The following is a 17,476-nucleotide window of genomic DNA, read 5'->3' as shown; positions in this document are numbered from 1 at the left end:
TATATATATATATATATATATATATATATATATATATATATATATATATATATATATATATATATATATATATATATATATATATATATATATATATATATATATATATATATATATATATATATATATATATATATATATATATATATATATATATATATATATATATATATATATATATATATATATATATATGTTTTACGTAGTTTTGTGAATAATATATCCAGTTTCCGTAATACGATACTAATATTTTTCCTCAGATGTCTTTCCTAAACATTAACGAACATTTCATTGTAAAAAATCACAGATCATAACTTTAAATTTTGATTTTGAGGCAAGTTCAATATTAAAAATAATAAGTTTGCATGTTTCACGTAGTTTTGTGAATAATAACTTGAGTTTAAGTAATCAGATACCTGTTTTTTTTCCTCAAATGTCTTTCCTGAACACCAACGAAAATTGGTGAAAAAAGAATAATCGCTTTGAAGTTTGATTTAGACGCGAATTCAGCATAAATATTCATAATCTTGCATGTTATTCGTGGTTTTATGAATAATATCTCAAGTTTTAGTAATCAGATACCTATTATTTTTCCTCAAATGTCTTTCCTGAACATTAACGAACATTTTAATAAAAAAAGAATTATATTTCATTGCTTTGAATTTCGATTTAGAGATAAATTGAGTATAAAAAGTCATAATTATGCATATTTCACGTAGTTTTGTGAATAATATCTCAAATTTTAGTAATCAGATACCTATTATTTTTTCTCAAATATCTTTCCTGAAGATCAACGAACATTTTCATGTAAAAAAACTTACATGTTACCGCTTTGAATTTTGATTTAGAGATGAATTGAGCTGAAAAGTCATAATTTTGCATGTTTTACGTAGTTTCTGAATAATATATCAAATTTCCGTAATAAGATACTAATATTTTTCCTCAGATGTTTTTCTTGAACATTAACGAACATTTTAATTTGAAAAAAAAAACATATGTCATCGCTAGCAATGGGCAAGATCGATTCGATTTCTGCAAAATCGATCTTCTCGGGTCGATCCATCGATTTTTTGAATCGATTTATTTGCGCGCGATTTTCTACTGAATCGATTCTTTGGATGGCAAGATCGTTTTTTTTTTCGCCTGAAAAATAAATGTGTGCAAAACGGATTGAAGACAATAGTGATTGGATTTATTGTTGCTAACGTAATCTGCGGCCGAATTCCGAGAACACTTTTTTTTTGAAGAGAAGAAAATTTCTTCATTGATAGTATACAAAATTTTTTTCTTCTCTCCGAAGAAGTGTGTGCTCGGAACTCGGACACTGATCTGAAAAATGTGTCAAGTTTTTACGCATTTCAAATGTTTTTGTTGGTTCAAACAATTGTCTACGTCCATGACAACTTTTTTCGTAAGTATGTCTCCACCCCCACAAGCACTGTTGCCAACTGTACAGATTTATCTGGAAATGTACAGATTTTCTCGGGTTTTCGGTACAGATTCTGTACCGTACAGATTACAGATTTCGAGAAAAAGTACAGATAAGTACAGATTTTCTTGATGGTTAGAAAGGATTAGACAAAACTTTTTGGCCGACATTGCAACGATTTAATGGATGGGATCTTGCAATCCACGCACTTAGAATTTACTGCCAACTATCGGTAATTTGCTGTCGAGAATGGCACCACTCGGTTAAAAACGGCAGTTGTTGCATGTTTTCGTAAATCTCGATTTAACCAAACTAAAATGTTGGTACAAAATATCCGGTAGTGTTGCTGAATTATGGGTTGCATTGTTTTTTGGCTGAATTTTCAGGAGATTGAACCACAATGGCACGGTAATATGCATTACCGAGCCCCATTCTAAAGTGTGCAAAAGTTTTGTTGAAAACCGAGCTAGTAATTTGGAATTAATATTAACTGAGTCAGGGCAGTCCCAGTTTTCTCTAAACAATTCACGTTGAAGCTGTATAAATATAGAAAATAAAAACTTTGAGCCAGTGGTACAGATTTTGGTACAGATTTTTTTCCGGAAATAGTACAGATGAAAAAGATTTTTGCAGCTCATAGTACAGATGAAAATGTGGCAACACTGCCCACAAGGTTCCAGAATATCCAGCTTTCCACGAACGGTAATGGCGGATAGGGCACGCTGCCCATTTTGACGTTTTCTGTAGGTCAGGGAAGCTAGATAACCTTGTCGAGTTGAAAAAGAAAAATCCGCAGCCAAATTAAGTCCCTCCAGTATTTTTAACGCAGTAACCATTTTTTTGCTTTTGTAAACGCGACATCAATAGACAAACCCGTATGAAATTTGGCTAATACGCATGCGTTGTGAAATATATCAAGGATTAGGGGTGGGTGCAACGGCTCTTTCGCAAGAGCGGCTCTGACCTGACTCATGGTTCACAATGATTCACGAGCGTTGACAGTTCGTGTTGTCTCGGTAAACTTCGGGTTCGCGCAAACCAAACAGTTTGGCTGCGCCCAAAGAACCGTGGTTCTTTTTCGTGAGCCGTTCGTTCTTTCGCTCTTTTCTAAGAACCGGTTCATATGAACGGCTTGTGAGCCGTTCGCCCATCTTTAGCGAGGATGAAAAGAACGACGAGACAAGTTTGCATCTCGAACTGAATATAAATTACCGACCACAAGACCGCCTCGAAAGTTTGACATATATTGTATACAATCATTACTAACTGATTGGTGTATATTGGGGTGGCAATGGACTTTGACAGTTTTTTTTAGAAGTAGTGTTCAATGTTTCGCCCTCACGAACAGTTAGCAAAATTTCGATTATTTGGATAACACCCGACCTCGACGTTTATACATTTCTAATAACCCGTTCACATGATGTAATATTGCTCATCTTGATTTCAAATCCCATACTCCAAATTTTCCGTGAAAACTAGATGTATGTATGTTTCAAGATACGCGATATCACGTGATATCTGCTATAGTGTGAACAAGGCATAAGACATTTGGCACAAAAAAAAACTATTACGAACTGTGCTTTTCTTCAGAAGTCGAGAAAGTGAAATTTAGACTAAATACTCCTGAATTCCGATTGAGCTGAAATTTTGCATTACATTGAATATAGAATTTACCATTTTGGATATTAGCCAACATTATTTCATATCTGCAAGTTCACTTTTTTAAAAATTGGCTTCCGTAGGGACGTTGTTTACTATCGTTGTAGGTGTTTACTATCGAGCACCAATTTTTTGATTTCGGTAGAAAAGGCATATGCGCTTATTTTTCATCTGTGAGTAGCGGGGTACTCGTTAACTCAAATATTGCAAAAGTTGAATTAAATGTTCGTGTATATGCCGTGCTGCACTCTGTCCTGCATGGTGTCGCGCTTGCCATTTTTATTTATTTGAGTTGCTGCGGATGTTCGATTTTTTATGAATTGGGTTGTTCAGCTATATCAGTTTTTTCTATCATCTGAAAGATCTGAATTTTCTAAGTAAAACGTGATTTAAAAAAAATTCTATCATTGTCCTTCGCTTTTTAAATCACGATTTGAAACTGCTTGAAATTTGCTCGAAACCGCTACAATGACAGTTCGCCCATCTACCAACTGTCATTGTAGCGATTCAGAGCGAATTTTTGTTTTTTATTTAAAAACCGAAGGAAAATGATATAAAATTTTAAAAAATCACGTTTTACTTAGAAAGTTACACTCTTTTGGATGATATATAAAAATCGGAAATCCGTGAATAGCGTGCCACGGATCCTGCTGATGTTGATGATGCTTTCACGTGCATTATGTCAGCGGTTCCAAACTTTCTGTCAAAATTTAGAATTCAGTAGAAAAAAACCGCCAAAAAAAGTACACGCGGTAAAAGAAGATGGCATTAAACTAAAAAAGCCGTATCGTTAGTAGATGTTATGAACTAAAACTCTTTGAACATGATTGATAAACCGGAAAACGCAAACAAAACAAAATCTCCATAAATATAGCCAAAAAAGGTCGTAAAAAGCTTATACCGAACAAAAATCGATTTTTTGTTGAATCGATTTATCAGGCTCGATTTTCCTATGAATTGATTCAATTGATTTTGATTAATCGATGCAGGAGAATCGATTTTTTTTTTCAAAGATCGCCCATTGCTAGTAATCGCTTTAAATTTTGATTTATATATATATATATATATATATATATATATATATATATATATATATATATATATATATATATATATATATATATATATATATATATATATATATATATATATATATATATATATATATATATATATATATATTTGTTTATTTGTTTAATATCACATCATCTGACAAATAGGGGGTCTTAATGATAAACTAAATCTAGGATGTACACGTAATAAAAATCACTTCTGGAGAATGTTTATGCTTGTCGACTACGGAGAAGTTGCTTGAACATATTTACCGACATGTTAAAGTCAAATGAGGCTGCAACGGTGTTGAAGCTTGCTGACATAAAGCGAATGGGATCATGTTGTCCATATGATGCATTACGCTGGGGCAGAGAAAGAAAATTTCTTCGTTTTAATGATCGTTCTGGAGCATATAAATCTAATCGCTCTAAAATTCTTGGGGCGTCAATCTCACCATCAAGAATTTTGAATACGAAGGTAGCCTGTGCATCAAAACGTCTTTTATGCAGTGTTTCTATGCCTAAAAGTCGGCAACGATCAGAATACTCCGGTAGCTGCTGCGGATCTTGCCATGGCAGAGAACGTAGGGCGTAACGTACGAACTTCCGTTGCACGGCTTCAACTTTTGTTATCCAATTTGCGTTGAATGGACACCACACTACCGAATTCGTTTCAAGAACAGAACGGACCAGGGAGATGTACAGTGATCGAAGGCACAGTTGATCGCGGAATTCCGATGCTATCTTAAAGATAAATCCAAGTTGTCGATTCGCCTTTGCAATAATCTCGTTGTAGTGCGCCCTGAATAATAGCGATGCGTCTAAAGTAACACCCAAGTCTCGAACCTGGTTAACTTTCGTTAATGTTTGGTCAAACATGGTGTAGCTGTACGTTATAGGATCATTTTTTCTATGGAAAGAGATTACGCAACATTTCTGGATACTGAATGTTAGCAGGTTGTTGGTACACCACTTATGAAAAATGTTGATAAGCCGCTGGAGTTCGTGACAGTCAGCGATACTTCGTATAATCCGCATTAATTTGACATCGTCCGCGAAAAACATTTGGCTTGGCTCTGTCAGTAATAAGGATGCGTCATTGATGAACAGTGCAAAGAGCAGTGGTCCTGAATTACTACCCTACGGAACGCCGGATAGATTCGAAAAGTGTGTAGAATGTTGTGATCCGATTTTAACGTACAGCGTTCGAATTACCAAATAGGACCTTAGCCATTGTACGAGAGCAGAAGCAACTCCTAATTTCTCCAACTTGGCGAGCAGGACACCATGGTCAACGCGATCGAACGCAGCAAATCTGTATAAACTACGTCGATTTGGGCACCTTCAGTCATGTTCTGTATGCATGTAGTAGTAAATTGTACGAGATTGGTAGTTGTAGAACGATTTGGATAGAAGCCGTGTTGGTCCATCGAGATGTAATGCTTGCAACTAGCAAAGAGTGCGTTGTAAATTATAATTTCGAATACTTTTGAACAAGCGCAAAGAGAAGGAATGCCTCTGTAATTCTGTATATCGCGTTTGTCACCTTTTTTGTGAACAGGGAACATAACCGACAATTTCCAACTGGTAGGAAAAGCACATCGCCGAAGCGACAAGTTAAATAGTAAATTAAGCGGGCGAAGAAAAACAGCTGTACATTTTTTCAAAACGCAGGAAGGTATGCCATCAGGGCCAGGAGCAAAAGAAGACTTCATTTTTTCTATTGCAGCTTCTACTTCACGGTTGGTTATCAGGAATGGGCTGAAGTCAATTACGTCGCTAGGAACACAATCTAGAGCTGAGCTTATCTCTGCGGTTGTAGCAGTAGAGCTACGAAAAATCTGCTGGAAGTGCTGGGCAAATAGTGCGCACTTCTCTAGAGCCGTGTTGCCATGTCTATCACCCAAACATATTTTTCGGCAGGCCCACTTCCTTTCTCTTGCTGTTGACAAATGTCCAAAAAAGCCTAGGGTTCCGTCTTAGACAGCTCTGCATCCGAAGAGTATGTCGTTTGTACAGGTAGCGATTTAAAATTCGGTAGGAGTTCCTAGCGTGATTAAACGCTTGTTTCGTTAGAGGGTTACGCATTCTGCAATATCTGCGCAGAGCCAAGGATCGTTGTCGCTTGAGCTGCCGTAAACGAGAGTTTGACCACGGGGGTTTTGATGCCGGTCGGCGAGGGGGAACACAGTGAGCAAGTGCGTTTTTAATGGCATGGTTGAAAAAGTCGATTGCGTCGTCAAGAGGAGGGTCATTTTCTGAAAACTGCCAATCGATTTGCGAAATAACCGTGCTCAAAGTCTCGAAGTCGGCTCTGCGGAAATCTAAACTTGGTTCAGTTGGGTATTCCTAGAATTGAACTGGTACCGTTTGATGGATTGTTAAGTCCAATGCTGGATGATTTGAGTCGAGAGGTACCAACGGCTCATCTGCCTCGGAGAGTTCAAACCGGGTTTCGTAGTTAGTCAGAACCAAATCGAGGAGACGCTCGTTGCTGTTCGTGACGTAGTTAAGTTGAGACAAATGGTGAAGGCTGAATCCATCCAGCAGGGCAGAACAAGCAGCTGAGACTTGCGATTGAAGATAGTCAATAGTTGGCAAACTACTATTTGAGCGGCTCCAAATCAATCCCGATTGGTTATAGTCACCAAATAACAACGAAAGATCGTCTTGGTTCAAGTTGGACATAACAGATCCGATGGACTGGATGTGATTATCGATGGCATTAACATCAGCCCTACGATCAGGGGGCAAATAAATAACACCGATACTGATTCTGTAGAGCGGCGTGGTAATAATTACCCAAAGCTGTTCCAGTGTATCGCAAACTGGAGTAGGGTCAATGTAGCTACTGAAGCGATTCGAAACAGTAATCAAGACTCCACCACCACGCGTCTTGGAACTATTATTCTGATTGCGATCACATCGGTAAACGGTGAAAGCGCAACCGAACAGCTGCACTGAATGAATCTGGGCATCCAGCCACGTTTCAGTTAGTACAATGACATCGTACTCACATTCTAAAGCGGACAAGAAAAAATCCTCTATTTTAGTCCATAGACCCCGAACATTCTGGTAGATCATCCGTAGTCTAGAGTTGGCCTCGATGACGGGTTGATTGATTGATGATTGACTACGGGGTGCGGGAATATCAGGTGGTGAATTATTGCAAACAGAAGTATACTTGCCAGTAGTAGCAAGCTGGAAGACCCCTTCTCCATACTCAAACACAGGACCGGGACGACTGATGAGCGCTGGCTGCGGTGGCGCGACTGTGATGAGCAGATTGGGGGCTTCTATGTTGCGTGATTTAGTGCGTCCCGGGGTGGATCCGAGAAAGACAAACTGGTCGTCGATACAAGCTGGCGAATCGATTGAAGCGGGGGATTCGGTAATCGGTGTGTCACAGTCACTGCGGTAAACTGAATGCTGCGCGGGACGAGTAGGTAGTAGCAAATTGACTTTTCCGTGAATAACAATATTTTGGTCAGATCGGCTAGAAAAATCGCACATTTCCTCAGTTTTTGGTTGGCAGTTAAAACACATATACTTAACTGGACAGGGGGCCCGCTGGCCTCCAGCAACCCCCGGTGGAAGAGAAATTTCATTTAAGGAACAATTGATGTGTTCGCCAGTGGCATAACTGGCACTATTCCGCGATCGTTTTTTGCTCCGAAATCCTCAAATTCTCTGAACAAAATATCGGTAGGCCAAGTACTTGGTGCCAAAGCAGCCGTTTTCAATGTAGGATCAATGCCAACTTTAAACGATATGAAGCGAAGCGATTTTAAATCCACATCTCTTTTCACCAATCTCACGACATCGGGTGCCTCGTCGCACTGTAAACATTCTTTTGCCATTGTTTGAATGTTTTCGATTGTAACGTCAGGATGGATTCTGGATAAATAAACCCAAAACTTGGTGCCAAAGCAGCCGTTTTCAATGTAGGATCAATGCCAACTTTAAACGATATGAAGCGAAGCGATTTTAAATCCACATCTCTTTTCACCAATCTCACGACATCGGGTGCCTCGTCGCACTGTAAACATTTTTTTGCCATTGTTTGAATGTTTTCGATTGTAACGTCAGGATGGATTCTGGATAAATAAACCCAAAACTTTTTTTCTGCTACAGGAACAGTGGCAACTATCGTTGAAAGGTTTGTTTTCGTTCCGACTATAACGTCTCGGTTAGAAATTGATTGATCTTCTCGACGACGTTTTGGTGTTGGACGATAAACTGGCCAATTATTACGATAGCCGCGGGGTGTAACTTCAGCTATACCATTCGTTTTTCGTTCCTTCTTTGCGCATCTCAGCCTTTAGTTCGTTGATGGCATTTGTTTGCTGCTGTATCAAATCGGCAATAGTATTGCCAAGTGCAGCAACCGTGGGACAAAAAGTAGCGAATTTCAGCAATTTCAAACAACCGTCGCAAAACCAGAGAATATTGTCAGTGCAAGCCTTCAGCTTTGTAAAGTGCTGGTTGTTCAGACCAGCGCATTTAAAGTGAGCTACCGTCTCACAAAAGCCCTGGCATTTAATGCAATCGGTCTCCTTAGTTGGCTTGGCACACTTGTCACAAACAAACTCTATTGTTTGTTGTAATGTTTATCTTCAAGCTAATACACCAGCACAAACTTCTCGTAAAATCAAGCAGATAAAGAGTTTTTGGTGGAAAACTTCACAATTTCACTGCTCGGAAGTGTTTTATCGAACGATACGTCACTATTTAACGATCAATAAATTAAGAACACACGGGTAAATCAAAAAATTAAAAACCGACCGTTAAGACACAATACTAAACAACAACAGCGTTGCCAGATCTTTATATATATTATTAGTAAACAAGTAGGTAGTGTTGCACGACCAACATATTTTTTTATAAAACATTCGGCAAGGGGGAACGTGTAGGTAGGCTAAGGTTTAGCGCTTGAGTTATTTATCCAATCGTTTTTTTTTTGTCTTCATCTATAATTTATTTGACACGGCACAAATACAATTTAATTTAATGTTTAACGGCGCCAATTATATTTGGTAGCTTACTTTCTAAAGTATCTTAATAACTAAAAGCAAATTTTTTATCCTCGCTGCCGACTGCGAGCTGAAACTAAATCTAACTTAAAGCTAGAATGTTTTGCATTAAAATCACTGATTTGTTGTTTAATGGTTTTCCATCGCCATAGGTAAGCAGCATATTGAATATGTTCCGCTGCTGGGCCAAGATATTACGGACTGGCATATTGGGTTGTCTCCCTCGGGACCTGAGAGTATCGTGCGGGTCTAGTTGCTGTTTCCGGATCCGGGGTCTTAACGTGTTCTTGTCGTTTGGTTGGATGTAGGCGGAAGGGAATAGGATTAAACTGGGGCGTGGATGGATTTCAGGAAAACGTATATAAGGGTCATGTAGGATAGGTCGCGGCTCGCCAAGACATCACGAACAGGAACAGCCGGCTGCCTACTTTCGGCCTGCAGGGAAGCTATTAAACCTGGCGTCACGGTGTACAGGGCATGACCAAACCACATGCTCTATGTCGTGATAACCCTCACCACAGGCACAGATACCACTTTCCCCGAGCCCAACACGACGGAGATGCGCGTCAAATCTATAGTGATTGGACATAAGCCGGGACATCACGCAAATGAAATCCCGACCTACATCCAAGCCCTTGAACCACGGGTTCGTCGATACTTTGGGGATTATGGAATGTAACCACCTTCCCAATTCCCCTCTGGTCCAAGCATTTTGCCAACCGATGATCGTATTCTGACGTACAAGTGCGAAAAATTCATTAAAAGCAATTGGTCTTTCATAAATATCACCGTTTGTTGCGCCCACCTTAGCCAAAGAGTCCGCTTTCTCATTGCCCGGTATCGAGCAGTGAGAAGGGACCCACGCTAAGGTAATCTGAAACGATTTTTTGGATAAAGCACTCAGATGTTCCCGTATTTTCCCCTGGAAATGCGGAGAGTGCTTAACATCTTTAATCGATCGGAGAGCCCCAATGGAACTGAGACTGTCCGTAAAGATGAAATAATGGTCCGTGGGCATTTTTTCGATAATCTCTAGGGTGTACTGAATTGCAGCCAATTCTGCGACGTAAACAGAAGCAGGATTATCAAGCTTATTGGAGACGGTTAAATTGTTATTGAAAATACCGAAGCCAGTGGACCCATCAAGAAGTGATCCGTCAGTGTAGAACATATTGTCGCAGTTGATGTTCCGATATTTATTGGAAAAAATTTTGGGGATCTGCTGCACGCGTAAATGATCCGGGATTCCACGAGTTTCTTCTATCATGGATGTATCGAAAAACACAGTAGAATCAGAAGTATTTGATAAGTCGACACGATTTGGAATATTCGAAGAAGGGTTAATATTTTGGGACATGTGATTGAAATACAATGTCATAAAACGGGTTTGAGAATTAAGTTCGATTACCCTTTCAAAATTTTTAATCACAGGACGGTTCAAGACCTCACATTTGATAAGAATGCGAGAAGACAGGCTCCAGAAGCGGTTTTTCAATGGTAGTACTCCAGCTAAGACCTCCAAACTCATCGTATGGGTCGACTGCATGCAACCCAAAGCGTACGTAAACAACGATATTGTATTCGCTCCAGTTTGATCAATTGTGTTTTTTGCGGAGCGGAAGCAGAAACACCCGTACTCAATGACAGACAATATCGTTGTTTGGTAAAGCCTTATAAGGTCTCCTGGGTGGGCTCCCCACCATTGTCCGGTTATTGTACGAAGAAAATTCACTCTTTGTTGACATTTTTTCATCAGATACCTAACGTGACAACCCCAGGTGCCTTTAGAGTCGAACCAGACACCAAGATATTTGTGTACCAAAACCTGAGAAATCGTTTTACCCATTAATTGTGTTTGAAGCTGAGCAGGTTCATGCTTCCTAGAAAAAACTACTATCTCAGTCTTCTCCGGAGAGAATTCGATACCTAGCTGTAAAGCCCAAGCAGACAAATTGTCCAAGGTATCTTGCAATGGTCCTTGCAAATCGGCAGCTTTGGCTCCTGTAACTGTCGTCTGCAAGTTGTCTTATCGTGCATGAATTTGCCAGACATTCGTCGATGTCATTTACATAAAAGTTGTAAAGAAGGGGGCTTAAACATGAGCCCTGGGGAAGACCCATGTAGCTAATGCGAAAAGTTGCCAAATCGCCGTGCGTAAAATGCATGTGCTTTTTGGACAAATTGTGCAAAAAATTGTTTAAAATTGGAGAAAATCCTTGTCGGTGAAGTTTACCCGAAAGAATGTCAATAGAAACGGAATCAAAAGCCCCCTAATGTCCAAGAACGCAGACGCCATTTGTTCTTTGCGAGCATACGCCAGCTGAATATTTGTTGTAAGCAGCGCAAGACAATCATTCGTCCCTTTGGCACGGCGGAAGCCAAATTGAGTATCCGATAGTAGGCCATTTGATTCGACCCAATGGTCTAAACGACGGAGTATCATTTTTTCCATCAATTTCCGGATACAGGATAGCATTGCAATCGGCCTATAAGAGTTGTGATCAGAAGCTGGTTTCCCTGGTTTTTGGATGGCGATCACCTTCACTTGCCTCCAATCCTGCGGTACAGTGTTTTGCTCCAGGAACTTATTGAACAAGTTCAACAAGCGCCTCTTGGCATTGCCGGGTAGATTCTTCAACAAGTTGAATTTGATTCTATCTAACCCAGGCGCGTTATTGTTACAGGACAGGAGGGCAACTGAAAATTCTGCCATCTTAAAAGGTGATTTTATCGCGTCGTGGCCCGGAGACGCATCGCGAACAATATTTTGCTCAGGAACAGAGTCCGGACATACTTTCCTGGCAAAATCAAATATCCACCTACTTGAAGACTCCTCGCTTTCGCTGACCGTTACGCGATTCCGCATTCTTCGGGCTGTGTTCCAAAGAGTGATCATCGATGTCTCCCTCGACGTCTCGTTCACGAACCGACGCCAATATCCGCGTTTCTTTGCTTTAGCCAAGCTTTTAAGCTTGGTATCAAGCTCCGAATACCGTAAATAGTCGCCAGGTATACCTCCCTTCTGGTAGGCCAAAAACGCGTCGGATCTTTGCGTGTAGACATCGGAGCACTCTTGGTCCCACCACGGAGTGGGAGGCCGTTCTTTAATCGTTACGCCGGGATATTTCTTCGTTTGGGCTTGCAACGCGGCGTCGAGAATCAAGCCCGCGAGGAGGTTGTATTCTTCAAGTGGTGGATGATGTTGAATCGAATCGACCGCTTTCGAAATCATTTCCTCGTATAACTTCCAATCGACATTCCGTGTGAGGTCATACGGAATGTCAACTGGTCGCATGCGAGTTGACCCGTTATTAATTGAAATAAGAATAGGCAAATGGTCGCTACCGTGAGGATCGAGGATTACCTTCCATGTGCAATCCAACCGTAGCGACGTCGAACATAAGGATAGATCCAAAGCGCTTGGGCGCGCTGGAGGTTTCGGGATACGTGTCATTTCGCCGTTGTTAAAAATAGTCATGTCGAAGTCATCGCAAAGGTTACAGATTAGAGAGGAGCGGTTATCATTGTAAGGGGAACCCCAAACCACGCCATGAGAGTTGAAGTCTCCCAAAATCAAACGTGGCGAGGGAAGAAGTTCTATTAAATCAAAGAGCAGCCGTTGCCCAAGCTGTGCTCTGGGAGGAATATATATTGAGGCAATACAAAGCTCTTTACCTTGTATTGTCATTTGACATGCGACAACTTCGATGCCTGGAATCGAGGGGAGGTTAATACGATGGAAAGAATAGCACTTTTTAATCCCTAAAAGTACTCCTCCATATGGGGTGTCTCGATCAAGGCGAATAAAATTAAAATCATGGATGTTGAGATCAATATTTGAAGTAAGCCAAGTTTCACGAAGGGAAAATGCGTCGCATTTGTTTTTATTTATCAAAACTTTAAACGAATCAATTTTTGGTAAAATACTTCTACAATTCCCCTGTAAGACAGAGATAGAATCCTTCATATACGCAGTTGAATTAGGCATCGAAGGATACAATCGCTGCAAGGAGGGGCCATTGGGCAGTCAACTGCTTCAAAATGAGCGGGGGCCTAGTGTGGTTGGTAACGTCTCCGCCAACCACGCTCGACGCCTGGGTTCGAATCCCACCGCCGACATAGGTGTCGATGGTTGTGAGGTGGCGTGATCCACTCACAACCAACCCAACTGGTCTAGATTCAATCCTAGCCGACACCGGGAGATTTTCTGAGGCGAAAAATCTCTGGGATCACGCCTTCCATCGCATGAGGAAGTAAAGCCGTTGGCGCCGGCCCGATAATAAACGGGTCGTAAGTTAGGGTGCTGGATGGAGTCGCCTCCCTGGGCGTCGGTGATTGGCACAACAACAGTGGCGGAACTAGACCGACGGAAAATAAGCGAGAATAAAAAAAAACTGCTTCAAAAATGATCTAACTGTTGGGAGGAATGCTGTAAGAAAAATTTTAATTGGATCGGGTACATTGAAAGTTTCAAAAATCCAGTCCACAATGTCAGAAAATTTCACTAATCCAGAGTTTGTTTCATCAACTGGGAGTGCAAAAGGAACAACCGGGGTTTCAGATGTTCCTGGCAGTGCTGGGAACTCCTTCTGGGACTTTAAATTTGCAAGCCCAGGAGGAGTTTGCTTCGGTTTTTCCGCAGCACTGTTTGGTTTGTTTGTAACTTTCATTTCACTTTGAGAAATCTTAGGACCTTTTCTGGGAAGTTTAGGAGAGGAAATATTTTTCCTCTTTCTAGACTCCCCAGGATTGGCATAAGATGTTCCCGCTGGCGAATCGTCAGAATCGGTTTCATCAGAGGACAACAGATCATAAGGGTTTGATGTAATGGGAGAAGTGGTAACGGTCTTCTTCAGCATCTCAGCGTAAGAACGCTTCGAACGCTCTTTGAGAGACCTCTTTATTTTATCCCTGCGCTGCATGTACACCGCACATGTCGAGAGCTCATGCTGACTCTCCCCACAGTGAATGCATTTTTCAGCATTTTTACTGCAGGAATCATCCGCATGATTCTCCCCACACTTGCCACAACGTGCCTTATTGCAGCAGTAGGCGGCGGTGTGGCCTAACTGCTTACAATTCAGGCGGTTCATGACGCGAGGCACAACGAGACGAACCCGGTGGATCGTGACGTGGCTTGGTAGTGCTGACCCGGCGAACGTAACTCGAAACGAGTCTGACGGAGTGTATACTGTTTTGCCACCGATGATCGATGCTGACCGCAGTTGCTTGCAGTCGAGCACCTTTACATCGGGACATGTGTTGTTCTTAAAGCACCCTTTGGTACTTTCCAATATACACTCGACGGACAGACTCGAATCGGTTATGACACCGTCGATCTCCACGTCTCGTGCGGGTATGTAAACGCGATACTCGCGTGTGAAGAGCTCAGAGCAAACTATATCGTTGGCCTCTTTCAGGTTACTGACCACGACACGGAGCTTGTTAGGCCGGACCTTGGAAATTTCGGACACGCCCTTGTACTCCTTCGTCAGGTCTTTAGAAATCTGCAAGAGGTTCAACTGTTTCGATTTCGGTCCCGCCTTTGGCCGAAATTAGACAGTATTGCTGCCCTGGGCTCCGTCTGGGTAAAGCCTTGGGCGAGGGGGGACTGAAGAATGGACAGGGGAGGGGGTAACAGAAGGGTCAGGGTCAGAGGGGTTCGGGGATAGTGGCGCGGGAGACGAGGGATCTACATCCATCCTGCTAAGTCTAGCGCACTAGCGCCGACAAGAGCACGTACCTTTTTACTTCTCCCTTCCAGTAAGGTTGGTTGTCCGATCGTTCGAAGTTGCAGCCGTTACAACCAGCAGCACCAATACAGCAGCACCAAACAGCCACCAGCAGCGAGCCAGGTGTGAGATCACTCCACACAGCGATACAACTCAACTGTCAACTGATGGCTTCTTCTTTTTCCTCTTTTTTGCCTCCACTGCTGTAGCACAATTCAGCCAGCAGCCAAATCGGCTTACGCACCAGCTGGCAGTCACGATGCGAAACAGTTGCACAAAGGCGCGACCTTGAACCAGGATTTATTTCACTCGACCAGGCAAACAATGCCAACACTTGTTCACACGTCTTTTGTATTATATTCTATCGGAGCGATCACCAAACACGTCCGATACTGATGCGTGTTCGGCACAGAATGATGTTGTTGTTGTTGTTGTTGTTGATGTTTAGCGATTATTGCTTGAGGACAAATTGGCCCTGACGACTCTGTTGATATTGGTTTGGTTTTTACTTGTGAAAGTGAAGGAAGGAAATATTTTTGCTTTTGTTTTCACACATAAATTGACAATTGCATATGAAAATTCGCGTAGGTGCGAACAGCCTTAAAAATCTCCTTTACTTGTGTCAGGGCCAAATGAGGTGGAGATATAGTTTGAATATTTCTTCATGCGAAATGCTGAAGTCCGTCGTAGTTATACGTCGCAAAGCGCCGACAGGCACAAGTAGTGTTTTTACTTCTGCCAACGCGGCTAGCTTTATACCATATGTTGCGTTGCGCGCGGTTGTAATTTATATTTTTCCGAAGCTTATTCAGATTTTTGCTTCGCTTATATCATTGGCCCAACAGATAGGCCGATATATACTCTATTCTTTTTATATCCATCGTTATCAGTAGGCTTATTTTCCAGTCAATATTTTTTCTGATTCGTTATGCATAAATAGTGGAAAATGTCAATCCTTATGCCCTGACAAATCACGTTCTACAATTGAGTTGATAGTTTTGTGATGTATTGGTTGATAACCGTCTTACAAACTGTGTTTTTTTAGATGCAAAAAATTAAATAAAGGTAGATTGCAAATCAGCAGAAACATTAGAGGCCACCTAAATTGAATTGGTGAAACTAGTTCAATTTTAGTTGTGAGTTGTTAGTTGTTTCTGGTACCCAGGAGCGGATTAAGGCGAAGGCGGAGCAGGCGGACTTCAAAATTGATGTTTGATGCATGAAGAGGATTATCAACAATGTATGGAGAACACTATTAATGTATAACGAAAAAGAATTTCCCGCATACAAATTGACTTGAAAAATTAGCCTCCTGATAACTATCGAATTCAAAAGTATCTATCTGTTAGGCCGATGATATAAAGGTCGGATTCGATTATATAGAGACTCGATTATATATTGACTCGATTATATGTATATGATTCTATTATATATAATTTCAAACTCGATTATACTGCCGTTCCAAGCATAGTTGTCCCAGCGTGCATGAGAACGGCAGTATGTTTAGTAGCAAAATTTTTTTTTTAAATTTCAAATGTGATCTAGAGCGAACATTTCGTAAGAGAACATCCAGAAAATACGTTACGCTTGATAGAAAGGGAAAAAATAAAAAATAATTAAAAACAATTAAAAATTTTGATTTTTTTTAAGAATTTAAAAATTAAAAGAAATTTAAATACCTTAATAAAAATAATTTCAGAAATAAAAAAAAAATTAGAAACAAACGAATAATTTGAAAATTTTCAAAAATTTGAGAAATTAAAAACAAACGAGTTGACAAATCAATATATACTGATCTAACTTTTTCTTTCCATTTGACAGCAATTACACCAGGAATAACTACAAGATATATGTATAATTTTTATAAGAACTGTGTTGCTGACTTTTAGGGGGATGAGTCAAAAATAAAATTCTTCCTATTTATTCGAAAATAATAAAACATTCATGGAAAATGAATAAAATACATTTTTTCTCTGATTTGATTATATATAAAATTCGATTATATATAGTGGGAAAAAATCGGAGACTATATATAATCGAGTCCGACCTGTACTTAGCGATGCGAAAATCTAAATTAGCTTCGGACAAAGTACACCACCGCACAGTGGGGAATCGCTGGCCATCGACCCAAAATTGAAAATGTGAATTTCATTTCAATTATATTTTTCCTATAGTTGTATTATACAACTATTATAATACTATTGAAGTGACAGGATCCAAATTTTTAGAGCATTACGACAAAATTTGAATTTTCTATGATTTTTCAAAGTGTACTGAGTCAGCGTTTTTTACCGTTTTTCTTGAAAAAAATGCAATGTTGCGAAATTTGCTGGAGCCCCAAGAGTAACTTGAATCTTGATGACGTCTAAGTAAAAGTTGTCTATAAAATAGTGGAGAACAAATCCTCATCATTGGATAATGTATAATCCTCATCATTGGATAATGTATATATGCATAAATTGACGGAATCAAAAAATTACGTATTTTTTGCATAAAACAGCGTTTAAAGTTCAGACGGCAGGGTTTGACACTATTGGCACTAGTTTTAAAAGATAGCTTGAAAAAAATGCC

The sequence above is a fragment of the Wyeomyia smithii genome, chromosome 2, assembly GCF_029784165.1.
Source record: "Wyeomyia smithii strain HCP4-BCI-WySm-NY-G18 chromosome 2, ASM2978416v1, whole genome shotgun sequence".
Lineage (NCBI taxonomy): Eukaryota > Metazoa > Arthropoda > Insecta > Diptera > Culicidae > Wyeomyia > Wyeomyia smithii.
This window is presented reverse-complemented; position numbering follows the sequence as displayed.